General features: G+C 43.9%; 1 long non-coding RNA gene across 3 annotated transcripts in view; it reads left to right on the top strand.

Moving 5' to 3' along the window:
* The first annotated feature begins 1,021 nt into the window (after positions 1–1,021).
* LOC103551625 (uncharacterized) overlaps positions 1,022–17,177 on the top strand; it is a 28,065-nt gene continuing 11,909 nt past the window's right edge. For 2 of the 3 annotated variants that reach the window (XR_011527634.1, XR_011527633.1), the window contains exons 1-3: positions 1,022–1,238; positions 3,670–3,719; positions 10,159–10,363. This is a non-coding gene — a long non-coding RNA (uncharacterized lncRNA). The remainder of the gene's footprint in view (positions 1,239–3,669; positions 3,720–10,158; positions 10,364–17,177) is intronic. The other variant, XR_545039.2, reaches the window with a different exon arrangement.

Raw genomic sequence — 17,177 nt, 5'->3', positions numbered from 1 at the left:
CAGCTGTCATTAGAAGATGCAAGCTTGGGAGTAGGAGGAAAAGGCAGCATGGTTCTGTTACCCTCGAGCATTTGTAGAAGGCGTGAGGTACTTTTTGCTTCTAATTAAAACCAGAGGAAACACTGAAAGAAGGCCAGCCTTACACATAATGAAGAAGGTGTGTATTTGGACAGGCTCTTTCTCTGGTATTTACTTTATTTATATCCTGATTTTCAAATTTCTTTAGTAAGGGAAAGCCACTTTCATTCAACATTTCAAACTAAGGAGTAAAATGGCCATGTCCCCAGGAGAGGTGGTACAATGATTTAAATTCATATTAAGGGACACATGACTGACATTAGATTATTTTCTGAAGGCTGGTTGGGATACAAAGAAAAGAACATTGAGACACCAAGAGTCTAAAAATAAAGAAAATCTTGGAAGTTGGGCAGGAGGCATAACTCATCCCCGAAGAAACATGGGCTAGGAGGTCCTAGAGAGGGAGCTGAGCCGGCTTGATGCTTACCCACCAGGCCTGCAGAGAGGCTGGGAGGCAACTTCTGTCTTAATGGGGGCTCCGTGGTGAGGGTGGCCTTATGTCTGCAGAGCACATCAGGTAGATGTTGGCAATAGAAATCCCAGTAGATTTTCTGTTTATTTCCTATCTTCACCTCTGTTGTGGGAACTCCTTGGGTGGAAGAGCATGACTGTTTTATTCACCACTAGCCCCCCAGCATCTGAAAAGTACCTGGTACATGATAAAGACTCAACAAGCATTTGCTGTAGGAAGGAGGGAACAAGCGGAGGCCCACTGAGACCACCTAGTGGAAGGAATGTGGAGCATGTGGTTTTCGGTGGTCCAGTGAGCATGTAGCTATCTTCAAGAAGTCTGTCTGTGTTGTGTACAAATAGAGTTACAACCCTTCCCCTCCCCTCCTCCCAAGGGAGTGTGGTTACAAGAACGCTGACACAACATCCTCTGGGCAAAGTTTGTTGTGCCATGTTCACTCTCCCCAAAGCTCCCTCTGGCTTCCGACTCACTCCCTCTGCTTAGTTCCTCCTCTTGGAGCACTAGATGTGTCTGCATCCACCATCAAGCTACCCTTTGGCTTGTATGTGTCTGCTGGTCCTCAACTGAGGTCCCACCTTTGTTCCTGGAATTCATCACAGGGCCTGCGACTGACCTTTAGACACCAAGTCTGCAGAAAACCTGTGACTATCCAGGTGTTTCAGACGGAGCAGCAAGCTTTCATTCTCAGGTATGCCCCCATCTGGCCCCTGCCCAACCTTGTCAAGTCCCATGTTCTCAGTGTGGTCTAAATTTGAGGGTGAGATTAAGTCTTCAGAGGAGGGAACGAAAGGGTCCACTGTGAGGAGACGGCAACAGCAGAGAGTGAGAAAAGCCGAAGAGACTAGAAAGAAAGGAGCTCCATGGGATCCAGGAGCTCAGAAAGGGGGACGGGAGCGGAAGAGCTCTGTATTTTAAAATCTGGCTCCGGATTTGCCCTGTCCCAAATGCTGACTGTACTAGCCTGTAAAACATTTAGAGAGATGCACGACTGTGCAAACGAAGCAAATCGCAAGCCAGTTTTAGTAATTTCTCAATGAAGGGATTATCCTGTCATTCTCTGTGAACCTCCTATTTTGCAAGACCAAAGGGAAAATAGTTTGTTCTAGACACATCTATTATTGCTTGTCCCACCCTCAGCTAGTTGGAAGGGAAGCTGCCCTTGCCTTCAAGTCCCTGCTGAGCGTGCACAACCATGCTCACTGGCCTCATTCATAAAAGACGGTCAAAATAGTGCCTGCCTCGTAAGTTGCTACTGGGATTAAATGAATCATGTCTAGAGTGTTTAGGACATTGTCCGGCACACAGTAAGCATCTATGAAATGCTAGCAATGGTATGGATCGTGATGAGAAGAGATGACAGCGATGATGATCACGACGTTGTTAATACATCATTGGCTGTGACTAACTGGGCAAGGCTCGCTCCTAGCTAAAAGCCACCAACCCAGAAGCTGCACGTTGTCTTATGACTTCTGGGCCTGGTTTCAAAAGAAAGACTAGACCATTCAGAGACCTTTCTCAGTGAACCAACCAAGGGTGGCTGATAGAGGTCGTAGGCTGGAGTGGCCACAGTGTAGCAGTGTGAGGGTTAAAATTAGGAGGGGAAACTAATCGAAAGAAGGTGAGTGAAGAAGAGGCATTGTAAGAAAGGCACTCAGAAGCAGAGATGCTTTGAGAAGAGTGAGGGGAAGAGCCCAGCGTGCTCAGCACTCTGCCCACCTTTTAAGGCTGCCTCTCTCACTCCTGGTTTCTTAAAGGTCTCTACATTCCAACCCTCACTCTTGGCTGTTAGCTTTAAATCCATTTGGGTCTGAGTGTTCTTTATGTTTCAGGAGCTCAAAGAATGCCGAATGGATTTTAAAAACGCTTTTTGTGGTATAATTAATCATGCTACAAAAAATGAGCCAGATATTATCTGCCTATGGGACTTCCTTTCAACTGTGGCTTACATATTTTAGAGCATACCAATTATTATAGACACTGATTAGCAAACTCCGCTGTTTACGGACACTGGAACGTGTGTGGATAGGCACTCCTGTGTAGTTGCGTCCTCATGGCCACTATAATGAGATTGCTGGATGTTCACCATCTGAGCCAATGACGGAAGCGGCAGAGGACAGTGTCAGAGGGTGCACGCTCATCTGCCTCCCAGGACAGTAAAGCACAGGCTGCGTGTAATGCAACAGAGAGGGGCGGGAACTCCGCCAGCTGATGAGGCGCGCTGTCCGGTGCCTCCCTGGCTCCTCCCCAAGCAGGGAATTTCTCCTCAGTTCAGTCTTCTGTCGACTGATGGAAATACGCTTCCAATAAAAAAGTCGAAAACCCCACATTTTAAAATTTAACTCTTCTAATTTTTAACTGCTGGAAATTGATTTTTTTTTTTTTTTTAAAAAAAGATACGGCCCAAAGAAAAGGTGTCTGCAGACCAAACTTTATCTGAGGCTGCCAGTTTGCACCCTCTGATGTAACAGGATGGGAAATACACTCTGGTAAAGAATCAGATGCCTTACAACCTATCACATTCCCTATGTCCCCAGCCAACTATGTAGTTATACTGTAGAAAGGCAAGAGAGGGGAGAGTTTATTTTGAGACTTTTTGCCAGAGAGAGATGAAAAATGCACATTAACATTTATCTAAAAGATTCCAAAAAGAGTTAACATAAGTATCATGAAATTATGGACCCTAGTGATTAATAATGTATACATAATAGCGCAACAATGTATTTCATATTGGATTGAGAGCACATTAAATCCTCCAGCACACTCCTGTGTCATTTTGCAACTATCTTCTTCAATCACGTACATTTCAGCAACAATGTCTAGACATTGCAGTTTGTAATTTTCAGGAATTTTTTTCCTAAAAGATTAATATTAAACCCTTGGCTTTTAGAGTTGTATTTATACATACTCTTAAACTATGGCAAGAAAGTAGTTTATGTGATATACACACACATTTTAACTCCCCTAGAATAATATGCTGTAGATTTTTTGACTTTCCAGAGTGCCCTAATTAATTGGAATAGGATATACACCTTGGCTGAAGTGCACAATATGTCCAACATTATAGAAGGCATGGCTTTCCGATTATAACTCAGTGATAGCCTTCTCTGTGTCTGCTGCAGTTGTCGTCTTGCTTACTTTCGAAAGACTACATGAACACTCTCCGAGAAAGGTAAACGTTTTACTTTTTCTCTGAATTCTTCAAATTTAAAGCAAAGTGTTTATAATGGAGAGATGAACTTCCTTCCACATCCTGTCCCTTAAAACTTGTGTGTCTAACGCTGGAGACAGAAGATGAAAGTGATTCAGTTACTCTATTTAAGGCTCCAGATCTAGTGCGATCAAGTACCCACTACCTCTGGTGTTACCCCGACATGTAAAGAGCTTAGAATTCATCACTCCTGTCCTTAAAATAACAGAAAGCTGAATAAATGGAAAATTGGCAACCATTCTTGGATCCATCAGAGAACTGAGGTTGTAGGGCAAACCGCCCCTGAAATCTGGACAGACAGGCGGTGGTTGGCCAAATGACGGCCGCCCAGAGAAGTGCACGTCCTGATCCCTGAACCTGTGAATATGTTACTTTACACAGCAAAGGGATACTAAGGTAACAGATGGAGTCATGGTTGCTAATCTACTGACATTGAAATAGGGAGATTATCCTGGATTATTGGTTGGGCCCAATGTAATCACAAGGGACCTTAAAGGTGGAAGAGAGAGATAGAAGAGAGTCCTGAAGGTGGCAGGGGAGGGGCCTTAGCCCTGTGGTGATGGTGCAGAAGATGGAGGCACGGGTCAGCCAAGGAGGAAAGCAGGCGGGCTCTGGAAGGTGCAAGCAAGGAAAAAGATTCTCCTGGAGAGGGTGCAGAATGACATTCTGACAATGAGTCCTGCTGGCTCTTTGACTGGAGCCCAGTGAAACCCATGCAAACTCCTGACTCCCAGAACCATAAGAAAATGAATATGAATTGTTCTAAGACGTGAAGTTTGTGGCGACCTGTTACAGCAGCCATAGCAAAATGATACACAGGAGAATCCAGATGGTCACAGCTGAGTAGTTCACCTGGGGCAGAAGTCACTAGAGCGATGGCTGGTAGGAACCCCAAAGTGGTAATTTTAACAAATTGCTGGAGGCGGAATGTAGACTAGTGCAGAGTGAGAGAGTCCTGGGAGCCACAGGCTCAGAGAGGGCAATTCTTTCCCGGTTTTTATCTCCTGGAATCCCACTAGATTCTCACGGGGAAGAGCTAAGAAAGATGCCCTGTGGTTCTGGCAGGGGGAAGAGAAGACTAATCAAGACAGCATATACCCAGAGCATTCGCCTGCGCCTTAGGGTGACCCTGTGTGAAGTAAGAATCTTATTGGTTTGTATGTACACCTTGATGTGAACAATTGGGAGAAGTGCTGGTTTAGGCTTGTGGTTTGCAAAGGGTGGTCCTGGACCAACAGCATCAGCATTATCTAGGAACCTGATAGAAATGTAAGTCTTTGGAACCCACCCCAGAACTACTAAATCAGAAACTCTGGGGGTGGACCCAGATATCCGTGTTTTAACAAGCCTTCCAGAAGATTCTGATGCAGCTAAAATTCGGTTAGTAGGAGGTTTCAGACGAAAGAGGGCCCAAGACACATCCCTTGCATCAACACGCTCTCCCTTGTGATGTGAGGGCATCTAGACGTTTCTTTGTGCTTCCTTGTGGGGTGTGAAGGAGCAGGCTACTGAGAACCGGCAGACGTGAACAGCCCCGCCCTGGTCGGGAATAAAGGGCCGAGAAGCAGAAGCTGCAAGCAACGTCCTCAGGCAGGGCGGCGGGGGAGGGCACAGATGAACTCAGGGGCTGGCAGCATCAGACCGAGCCCAGGAGAAGCCAAGGCAGCAACCCGGTGCACCCAGCTGCCAGGTGCGCACAGACCCAGCGCGCTGGGAGGGCCCGCGCGGCGAGAGCAGAAGGCGCAGGCGGCGGAGGCAAGCCCCACTCGGACGCTCGAGCGGGGCTCTCTCAATGTTTGTTTGGAATAAGATCGTTTTCAACGCTTAGTTTGGAAGATAAAATTTTCTCCAAACCCTCGCCCTGCCCAAACCCTGACCAGCTGACCAGCTAACAGAGCTCGGGAAGAAGTTACAGACAAACTTCAAAAGAAGACAAAAGCAACAATGTTGCAAATCCGTGTAGCGTGGACATATTTCAACACAATACACAGAGCTACTTGGTCCATTTAATTATTTATTTAGAAAATATTTCAAAATAGAAGATCATCGTTCCAGATTTCCTTTGTCCAATAGCTTCTAAGATGTGCATGTGATGGAAACGTTCACTTCTAAAGCGGTTAGAGATGTTGCAGTGATAAGTTAAAACCGCTGGAGGGCAGTCAAAGCACATTTCTTGCCTGTACCTTGCAGATCATTTAACTATAACTTCAAATTTAAACACTTCGCCAAAAAGCCCTTTATTGTACTTCTTCCTTGGTCTAGAGTTATTTTCCCCCACTCTCTAGTTCAGATTCCTAGAAAGTTTCTGTCATATAAGTGGCGCAACAAAAACATGTTTTTAATGCCCACTTTTTTGTTTCATCAGTTCTGTTTTTGCAGTGGCTTATAACTGACGTAATTATGAGACATTGCTCAATTAAATCAGGTAATTATGAGACATTGCTCAATTAAATCAGGAGTTCAACTTCTTCACCTCAAATAATCTTTTAGGTTCATGTAAGTATATCCCAATGTCAATCCATGTGTGTGGGCATGCATGTTTGTGTGTGTGTGTTTACCCAGAGAAGTTTGAGTAAATAAATAATAGTTGCAACATTACACTGAACAAGCAGAAGTCTTAGGGCACGTTCATAAAGTACCTTTGTTCTTTCCCGTCACCACCCTGCATACCTATCTATGGCAGTACATCTGCTTCTTTTTCATTGCCATTTTGGATAAAATCTTGGGCAAGTCTCATAATTTCTCAGATGTTTAAAAAACGTTTTCAAGTTACTTTTGTTTCCTCCCCAAAATTACTTCATTTCAGTAATTAAAATGTCCACCTTGTATAATAGTTAAAATACCAAACTTCATGTAAAGTTAAACTTCTCCCTTCGTTTTTGTCTGCTTCCCACTCAAAGCCTGCAGCGGGGAGAATTGGTGGGGCGGTCCCAAACCTTCAGGTGGATCCTACGCATCTTCCCACTCACTAGGCTGCTTCTGACTCCTGGAGAGGAAGAGGGAAGAGAGATAAAGAGATGCCTTTCATTGACATTTCTGCAAGCTGACTTTGATTTTCTCCAGCTATCACAGACGTTTATGCCTGTTTCTCTTGAGGCAAATTTTTGGGGGTTTGTAAGCTGTGTGGTTCCACCACTGGATCCAGGGCCAGCTTCATGGGTGTGAGCCCCATGTGGATGCTCAGGACCATATGCTCAGAGGGGCCTCATGCTTGGCTTCACGCTCTGTTGTAACTGCTTTGAAAATTTTAATAATATTTGAACAAGAGACCCCCGCATTTTCATTTTTCACTGGGCCCCACAAGTTACAAAACTGGTCCTGACCAAGCCTTTCCACCCACAGCTCCACCGCAGGGTGGTGCCTCTCCTTCAGCTACAATCTATGATCTTCCCTCAGCCTCCTTCTGGTCAGATTACTTCCCTCGCAGGAATCTCCTTGGGCGGGGTCCCATGAATAAGACCCCAAGTCAATACCAGCATTAGGTTCTTTTACTCCAGAGAAGCGAGCGTTTTTTGGAGAACAGCTATTGTGAACCTCTGTGCTAATGCACAAGCCTGCTCACCAGCTTCTCTGCGGAGAGCTTCAACTCAAGCGCCAGTCAGACGCTTCTATCGCGTGCCTAAGCAACAAGCGTCCCATCCAGGCTCTCCATGAGCTCCTTGAAGCCCCTCCTCCTCCAGATAACTGTTGACAAATCCTTTCCTCCTCTAACTTCCTGACTTCTTAGACCTCGATTCTTTTCTACCCTCAGGATGGGTGAGGAGCTCAGGGACAAAACTTCAGTTTTGGGCTGCTCTGTGCAGGGTCTGCATGGTGGGGGGGGGGGGGGTTCAGCCTCCCTTTGGAAGCTGCAAGTTCTTGCCCCCTGCCTGCCCCCTGAGGAAACTTATCAGAAACAGAGATAGCCTGCCAATATAGGGCCCAGGCACAGCATTTACAGTGACAACAGTTTACTCAAAATTAGAGATTTTGAAATTAAAATATTTGAGAAACATTTAAAAGAGTCACAACTCTGTGAAGATGTTAGTACCTTTATCAATAGGAGGGAAAAATTCCATTCAACAAATATTGTGCTCATCTCGTTTGTGCAGGAACCTGTAATAAGTTCTGTTGATACATGAGTTATTAGGACAGCCCCACGGTCTTGGGGAGCCCACAGTCAGAAACCAGGGAACATGAATAGACCATTTTCTGAACTGAGATGGGTGACAATAGACTTTTGTCGTGGAGTCTGTGTGAGTTTCCCGAGCTTGTGGCTGGGAGTCAGGGTTGAGGAGCTTCTTCCCTGAAGCAGCCTGGTGGGTGGATTGCTGTTAAGAACCTCTTTGAAAGATCCAGTCCGCATCTCTGAGTCTCGGGGCTCCAGCATACGCGTGATGAAATGGAGGAGTCAGCGGTCTGAGGTGAATCCTGCCTTAAAGAGCGTGTGCCTTCTCTGGCTGGATGCCGCCAGGAACCATGATTAAATCAGACCCTCGTGGCTAGCTAACCTTACAGCATGATCCCACCCAGTTTAGGACAAATGAGTACATATGTGAGAGTGAGAGTGTTGTTAACAGTCTTTTCTTGAAAAGACCCTCCAGATGCACACAGATTAACTTTAACCACGTAGTCCACTTCAGTGCTGCAAAGTCTATTCACAAATGGAGGACTGAGCCTTTAGTCATGGACTAGCAAACGCCAGTTTTCTTTCTCTGTTTACTTAATTCTTTAAAATATAGTACACGCGTAAGACTTATGAGCCGGGATCAATGTATGATGTGCGAAGTTTACTGAAATTAGTCGAATTTAAGTGGAGATGTTTTGATTAAGACAGAGGGTCTCAACCCTGGCCAAATAGCAAAGTCATCAGGGGAAGCTCTTAAAAGGAAAACAGATTACTGGAATCAGAATTTCTGATTTTTAAGTTTCCCCAGGCGGTTCCCATAATCAGCCAAGGAGAGAAACGCTGGTCTAGGGATTAGAAGATCTGCTCCCGGGTCCCCAGGAGGCGGTGGGTCAGCCCTTTCTCTCCCACAGCTGCCCTGGACGTCAGCCCACAGGTGGGAGGGAGCTCAGTGCTAACCAAATGCCCACGAGTGAAATCTGCCGGAAAGGCAGATCCAGGTGTGATCCTTGACTGACAGCCTGAAACCCCAGCTGAACTTCCAAAGCATCTTCGGGTCTCTGAATCTACTAGGAGGAGGCCAGCAGATAAGGACAGAATTTCCCCTGATGAGAAACTACATCTGCTATATAATTAACAGAGGCTTAGGAACATTGGAACTGAGGTTTAGGGAACACTCCCTGTCCTGCCTCTTGGAGAAAGTCTAACACTCTAAGGATTCAGTTTTTTCCTCCCCAAGTCTTTCCGAATACAATCAGATTATCTAAATATGTAAATACCATCCACATCAGTCACTGGTAGGTAGATGATATCTGGAGAAATCCTGATGTACTGTTTCAGACTGTAAAAAATTTCCTCTGGACAAATGAATAGTAAACTCTTTTTATCCCCTTCAGCCTTGTAATAGCCATTCTTTAAATCTAACACGAAGAACCATTGACTCTGCCAGAAAGCCCAGGGCACACTACCATCAAGGTATACTGGTCAGATTTAGTCCATTTCTTTAGTATGTGACCATCACATCTATTTTTAATCTTTCTAATTTCTCAAGTCTCATTGGATCCCCAAACTCAGTACTATGATGGTTACAAGGTCTTTAATATGGTCTGATGGCTTTTTAACCGTACTCTTTAAAGGGTCAATTGTCTCATAATTATCACCTAGACTCTACACCTTTCCAAAAACCCAACCTCACTCTTGAAGAATATCACACTCCTGTCGGGCAGTTTTCCCATTCTTCTCTCCATCCATCGCGTGCAATCTAAGGAGTCACTGAAGTCAGCATCACCTAAACTCAGCTCTCAGGCTTCTCTCCTTTGGAAATGCTAGCTAGGACATTTTGGAAATGACTTCTTTGGGCCTTCTGACATCTGTTAGTGTCAGCAATCATATGGGTAAGTATGGTCATATTCTGTTATGAGAATATATTATCACAATAATGAATAATCACTTTTTAATATTAAAAGTTTAGACCAACCTAAATAAAAATTTCACTGGAAATTCTGATTCAAAGCCTTGCCTGCCTTATGACTATACTCTCTTCCCCCTTCTGCTTCAGAGTCCTCTAAAATCAGGTTGTGGAGAGATGGGATTAGAAGAAAGAAGCAACAAATTTTTGCCTAACTCACCCTGCAGCAGTCCCTGGTCTTGCATGTCCTGGGGTGGCAAGCCTCCTTAGAGGCCTGTGTGGCCACAGCACGAGTCCTTTGGAGAGCCAGTAGGGAGCGCCCTCACTATAGAGTTGTCTCGTGTGGGTCATGTGCTTTCTGGCAGACTTATTCCAATCATTCACAGCTCCAGCTTGCTCCTGGGATCGTCTTACCTAGAGGATGGCCCTCTGGATTGGAGACTAGTAAAACGGCTCAAACCTAATGTCCTTGACTGATGGGAAACTCACATGTCCTTGCCAGCTGATAAAGGCTACACTGCTGTGGCTTCTTCTTACACGTCTACTGATGTGGACTAATTCAGCAAGCTCCTCATCTGCTCAATCTTCAGGGTAAGAAACGTCTTATGTCATGCTGTTCATATATGTACTCAAACTTCTAGGGGCATATGTCCGGTATCCTAAGAACTCTCTTGTTTTGCTCTATCCCGAAGAGGGCCATTGTCTTCTTTGCTGATCACGTAACAAAAAATTTTGTCATGTGATTGTTATCCTTATTTGGTCTTCTACTCCAAGAGCTTTCTTTGAGAGAGAAACTGATTGGGTCAGATATTAAACCCTAGTTCGTTCTGCTGTGGCCAAGAAGATGGGGTTTTGTGGTCCTTGCCCATTTAGGAGTTTCTCTGGGAGCAGAGTCCCTAATCACAGGGCTTGAGATGATTTATTAGGGGTGAGTGGGGTGCAGTGGAAAGGGATATTTCCATGTCCACCATATCTCCAGAGTCTAATTCTCCAAGGTATAAATGTCAAGGGTAAGAGAAGAACTCAGAAACTGGGATACCTAAAAGAGAGAAGCTCTTTAATAATTACGCTTTGGTTATTACAAATTCTTTACCGGCTTCACTCGCTCGTCTGGCAAGATAAGTAAAACTAGTGGAAGCATACTGATTAGATTTTTTAAGTGACAAAAAATAAAATGGAAAATGGAAGTTTCATATAGTAGTTAACATCTGCATGGCCAGTTACAAAAATTATCCTGCTACTAAATGAAACAATTTTATTTCAGATTTTAAAGATCAATATATCACAGTGAAAGAAACAGACTAGCAAGTAAAACAAGACATATTATAGCCATTTTCATGTTGTCTTATAATTACAGCTCAAATCCCAAAGCTGAGGTCACTAGATACATGTTGTCTCCACATTCTAAAGATAAACACTAGATTTATCCATGCTGAACTTGATGAAAGCTGGCAAAAGCAGTCCTCTACCAGCCTTTAGAGAGAGAGCACTGGAAAGGTTTCTCGTAAAATCTGGACATACTTTCTTCCTGCAGGCTCCATGAAGTCCCTCTGCACCCTCTAACAAGTTTCTCCATTTCGCCTAAGGTACTTCCTGTGCGACTCTGTTGCTTGAACCAAACGACCCCAGACTAAAATATGAAGTGCTAGTCTTAAGTAGATTGTCGGACAACCACATTATTTCCCCTTTTCTTGTCCTTGTCTAGGGGAAGTTAGTAGAGAAGAGCTTGGTAGTGATGTCTGCCTCTGGATGGTTATGGAAGGACATCTGGAGGTCAAAATGTGGGGGAAACACAAGGTTCAGTGATAACTCAGTCATCCCAACAGCAAATAAAAGAAAAACTGTCATCTCAGCTTCACTGGACAGCAGGCACGTTCTAAAGAAGCTGACAATGTGAGGGACGCATCTCACTCTCTGTCATGTATGATTGGTATTATATATCTTTTAGCTCATATAATATTTTTCACGTATTATCTTTCTTATGAGACTACGAAGCTCTGAGGACTCAGTTGCTAATTCATCTCCATATTTCCCATCAAGCTTCATGAAGTCTGTGATTTAGTATCTAGTGTGTGCTTAAGAGATATTTGTTGAAGGAGTGAAAATGATGGGGAAATACAATTAGCTTGACTCCTGTGGAAAATTCTGACACCGGGGTAGCTTATTTGAAAACAAAAGGAACGCACCTTAAAAGAAGACACTCTCTGAGATGCGTCTTGCAGCCAGAACAGCGGTTCTCAGTCAGACTGGTTTGTTCCCAGGGGATCTTTGGCAATGCCTGGAGACATTTTTGTGTATCACACCTGGGGGTGGCGGGTGCTAGTAATATGGAGTGGTTAGAGGCCAGGGATGCTGCTAAACACCCTGCAATGCCCAGAACAGCCCCACTCCCCAGCCCCCACAGCAAAGAATTACCTAAAATGTCAAAGTGCCAAGGTTGAGAAGCACAGAGCCAGAGGTTCCTCTGCTCGAAGACTTTTCCTAGCTCACGGGCGCATGGAGAAAACCTCTGGGCTTCAGTTGCTCACACCCACAGCTGGTGCCAGAATATTTGTCCCACTATAGCAATTCTCCCCTTATTTCTCTCAATAATAGAATGTCCTGAATTTTAGCTGGGCTGTTGGTTACCAACAAGAGACTGTATTTCTCATCTTATAGTCAAGATTGGGGATGGGACTAAATTCTAGCCAATAGAAAGGAATAGATGCGATGCGTACTTTGTGTCCTTAGAAAAGAAGGTCTTTGATGCTCCATTCTTTCCTTCCTGCAAATTTTAACAAGGATGTGGAGGGTGTGAATGATATTTGTCCAGGTAGATATGGATAAAATTGCATTGACTATGGAGCCATGGAATAGTAGGAACCTGTGTCCCTGAAGGACCTTATGGAGCAAAGTCACCTACCTATCTTGTCCTTTGTTTCCTGCTGGACTGGCACATGAGAAAAAAGTAAACTTCTTTGAACCACAGTATTGTTTGAATCCTCTGTGATGGCAGCTTAGCTTTCACCCTGACTAATACAAACCAGATATAGTCTCTATTGTTCCGGATGATGGCTGGGAGAGAGTAGCACTATAGGAGAGAGACGGCACACCCCCATGGTTTAGAATGCTGTAGACAAGAGTAGTAGAAACCGATGAATACATGATGTTGGCAGACAGAAGGAAACAGACCACATCTCAAAAGAGACGTATTATCTGTGTACAGGGACCTTCGTAGCAGTCAGCTAACTCGTAGGTCACACTAACTCTGGGACTTGGTAGGGCTTGAGGTTACTCTGATTTTTTTTAGTTGCAGAATTCAGAATATACGTTGATTTATTTTTCTTTTCCTGTATTGATGTTGCTTTTAATTTCTTTGTTTATAAGCTTAGGAATTGTGATTAGGATATATGGCCATCTATTAAGAAAAAATATTCCCAGTTTTCTGGGAGAATGTTCTATAGAAGAGATGGACATTTGACTCTTACGGAAAGCATTAGAGATCTTAGGAATAATACAGATGTCTTATTTAGTGATTTGAGGAGTGGGTGAGAATAATACTTTTTAAGCAGCTACCAAGTGCCTGAACCTCTGCCTTATTCCTCTTGTTGTAGGATATAATTTGGAGAAAATAACCATCGTTTTTCCTCCTGCACTTTCTGGTTTCTGCCACGATTTCCACCCATCAAGCAGGTGGCTTTCCTCCTCTGGGGGAGGGCACACGCAGCCGAGAAAGAGGAAATCAACTGAGTTCCCGATGAGATATGTTAAAACTCCTGTGAGCAAGGCATTTAGAAAGCCAAGGCTTGGAAGAGCCAAGCTTTTTGAGATCACAAAGGGTTTTTGAGCAACAGAAGGCTAAGCCTCTGGAGACTGCTAGCCATAGAGCCTTAAGGATAAATTTGTGGATAAATGCACGCTGAGATAAGAGTATTTTCCCACACAAAAGGAGATGAGGTTTAAAGAGTGAGTGGGAAGAGCATTATCCGAGGGGAAGTGACTAGAGTTTGGAAACCGAGGGTGAGTGAGATGGCATGTTGTGCCCTGCCCTCAGCCTAGCCGCCCTCTGGATGGTGTAGACGCAGACCGCAGACGGATTTGGTGGGGGTCTTGGAACAGAGGACACAAGTTTTCTATGAGCCTGAGGGAGCACAAGCCTCAAAGATAAGTCCTTTTGGTGTGCATGTTCCCAACCAGTCGTCATCATGTAGCAATAGAAAACTACATCAGAGATGTTTCTTAGAAACGGCCACAGAGACCCCACCCCAAGTCTCTCACGATCTTGGACCAGCACAGAAGAGTTTTCAAGAGTTTTCCAAAGTTTTATGTATTCCTAAGAAGAGCACAAGAGAGCCGGTTGGGAATTTGCACTGACCTTACAGGTGGGGTAAACAGGATGTGAAGTGACCTTAGACACGGCAGAGGGAAGGTGGAGGGGGATGACCCACCATTGTGGGTCAAAGTGGGCTAGAGGCTGATGAGCAAGTAGCAGTAGACCCCAGCACAGGACTGAGAGAAAGTGAGGAAAAGAAGGAGACGCGTCTGCCCGCCAATGTATGCCAATGTATGCTGAATCTCCTCCAAGAAATAAACTATGTCATCCCCTAGAGAAAAAAGGAGAAGAATACGAAAACAATCTGGAATTGACTATTTACCCACAAGAGACAGAGGAAACCTCCTAGGCCTTCTACCTAAATACACAGTGAACTCCAGAGGAGGGAGGTGAGAAGTCTTTCAATTATCCACAAAATCTTGCTGAATCCTGGGAATGTTTTGAAGAAACAGACAAGGACAATAGTTGCCAAATTCTAAGGAAGTGCTAAAGATGGACTAAAGTAAATACTCTTTGAAGAGGACCTAGAGGGAGAAATGTGGTAAGATACACCCTGGGGGTGACACTTGAAACTTCCCACCGCCTTCCCACATGGCCTCGATGCCAAGGAGTGGGATCTGGGCATTTACTGCCGCAGAAGGGGAATAGACTGAGTTGAAAACAAATGGTTGGTTGGTTCCTACGTATCCTTATTGCATAAATAAGAATATCGAAGGCCAACGCTTACTAGAGCGAGAGCCAGAGTTATGAGAAATAAAGGATACATAAGGAGCAGTTTTCTAAAATGCAAAGACCACCAAGCTTTGAGATTAGCAATCACAAGAGGCAGAATGCGCCATGATTTAAGTGTCGTTTTCTCAAAAGAGAGAAGTTCAACCTGCAGCTAGAAGGGGAGTTGCACAGGACACAGGACCAGACCTTAGAGGTCTGTGTGTGTCTGAGAATGGGAGCTTTCTGCCTCCCTCGCGCACCCTGATCCCAGGGCTCCGGGCAACGAATAAAGCGGAACAGAGTCCGTGCCACTGGAGTGACTGGTGATAAACCACAGGAACAGCCACAGTTTACGCCGGGTCAGGGGGCAAGTTACTAAAAAAACACCTGAGAGGAAAGTTTAATGAGGACGTTTTCAGATGTAGAAAAAAATGCAGAGAACAAGAAGACACCAGGGCACCTTCCTCCAAAATTTACTTGAGTCTGAGCCCCAGCTCTGTGATTCACTGTTAGTCGTTCTCTTGGTGTGGTGCCTAATAGAGCATTTAACGTATGTAAAACATTGATTTAGTTTGGACTTATGTAATGATGCAGAAATGAAGATAAATGATATATAAATTAAGAAAAGTATATAGCAATTCTTGATTTTCACAAGAGGGTGTGTGTGTGTGTGTTATTCAAGATCAATTACAAATTCTGAGGCAATTTCTCATCCCCATCTAATATAATATGCTGTTGCCTGTGCCAGTCTGTTTATTTTTCTGAGAATGCAAAGTAATTTTAATATTGGATTGAGGTGTTTTCAAGAAAGGAAAATCTCTTCTTAAAACATCATGGAATTCAAATCTCATTTGTATTCCTCTTTGAATAGTATTCATCCAGTAGCACAGATGGTAGAGATGTGTTTATATATTCACATTTTTAAATTTTCCTTATCACTTTCATTCATAATCTTTAGCATTGCCAATTGAGACAGTTTGTATTATTGAGACTCAAAGATATGTGAAGAAATGACCTGTTCAGTTGCACTGAGTAAACGAATCCAGGAAATTCAGGGTCATGAGAAAGTCATTAGTCATGACCTTGAAGAGTTAATGTATCGGAAAAAAATCAGGAAGAGAGATTTTGTCTACAAAAGATTATTATTCAACATCATATTTGGATAAAAGACAAATATTAAAAGGTAAAACAGAAAGCCTTATCAGCACTTTCCTTATTAATGTACTTTGCATGGCCAACACAGTTATGGTTGTTTGGTAATGGTTGGTAATGATAATGGCTGTCCTGGCCACCAGAGTCTCTGTGGGACTCTGCATGTTCTGTGAGTAGTCATTAGTACCACGGCCTCTGGAAGTACACTAGGAAAGAAATGAGAACTCTATTTTATTTTACCATTTTTCATGAAATGCAACATCCAGATGGTAAATCCTTAAATCAGCTTGACTAAGCATTGGCTATTAAATACTGAGAGCCAAGGAATGGTGAAAAGGAAAAATGGTTGGAGATAAATATCATCAAGTCCTATTAAGGTGGCATCGAGATGGAATTTTCCAGTTAGAGCTAGATTTATATATGATTAATGGTCTAAATGTCGTAAATTCTCTGGTGTCGGGAAAATAAAATCAGAAATTAACTCATGCCTAAAATCTCACGCCGTCTTCGTTTCCCCGTCAGGTTAGGGTTTTGAACTCTAATAACTGCAAACAGTCACTGCAGATAACTCTCCCTGAAAGATGATGCCACGCAGTCACTGGTGCAAAGTTGCTTAAGGGAGACCCAGAGCAGGTGGCATGAGTGAGCCCAGGATGCACAGTCGCCTTTCAGGTCCACATGTGCTGATTTCCCTGGGGGGTGGGGGGGTTGCCAGTTCATTGCACCAGCATGAATGAAAGTGTGAGACACGTTTGCCTAGGAGAGAGAGAGAGAGATCAGGATAGAGTTGGACCACACCAAAAGAAGTGTAGACCATCGCTGCACAAAATTATATGGAGAGCACAGAATATAAGGACAGGGATTTTGGAATTACATCCTCCTGGGCTCAAATCCTTCTTTCATTTACCATCTGTGGACACAAGATCGTAACTGTGCTGTGGCTTAGTCTCCTCAGCTGTCTCCTAGGGTTGTGGATAAGATTAGAGAAGATAATGAGTGTCGTGAGCAGAGTATAGGGTTTAGCTCTAACACAGGAAACATTTAGCTCCTAGCAGCTGTTATTAATTCTATTATTACCATCATCAGCTCCATTCCGTGATAGGAGTGTGGACTCTGAGCCTCTCTAGGTTCAAATCCTTTCTCCTTCACTTACTAACTCTGTAACCCTTGGCAGGATGTTTATCCTTGATGTGCCTTGATGTCTGCATCTGTAAAATGAGGCTAATATAC

This window comes from Equus przewalskii, chromosome 15 (genome assembly GCF_037783145.1).
Source record: "Equus przewalskii isolate Varuska chromosome 15, EquPr2, whole genome shotgun sequence".
Taxonomy (NCBI): Eukaryota; Metazoa; Chordata; class Mammalia; order Perissodactyla; family Equidae; genus Equus; species Equus przewalskii.
Note: the sequence above shows the minus strand (reverse complement) of the source record. Positions and strands in the feature narration are given on the sequence as shown.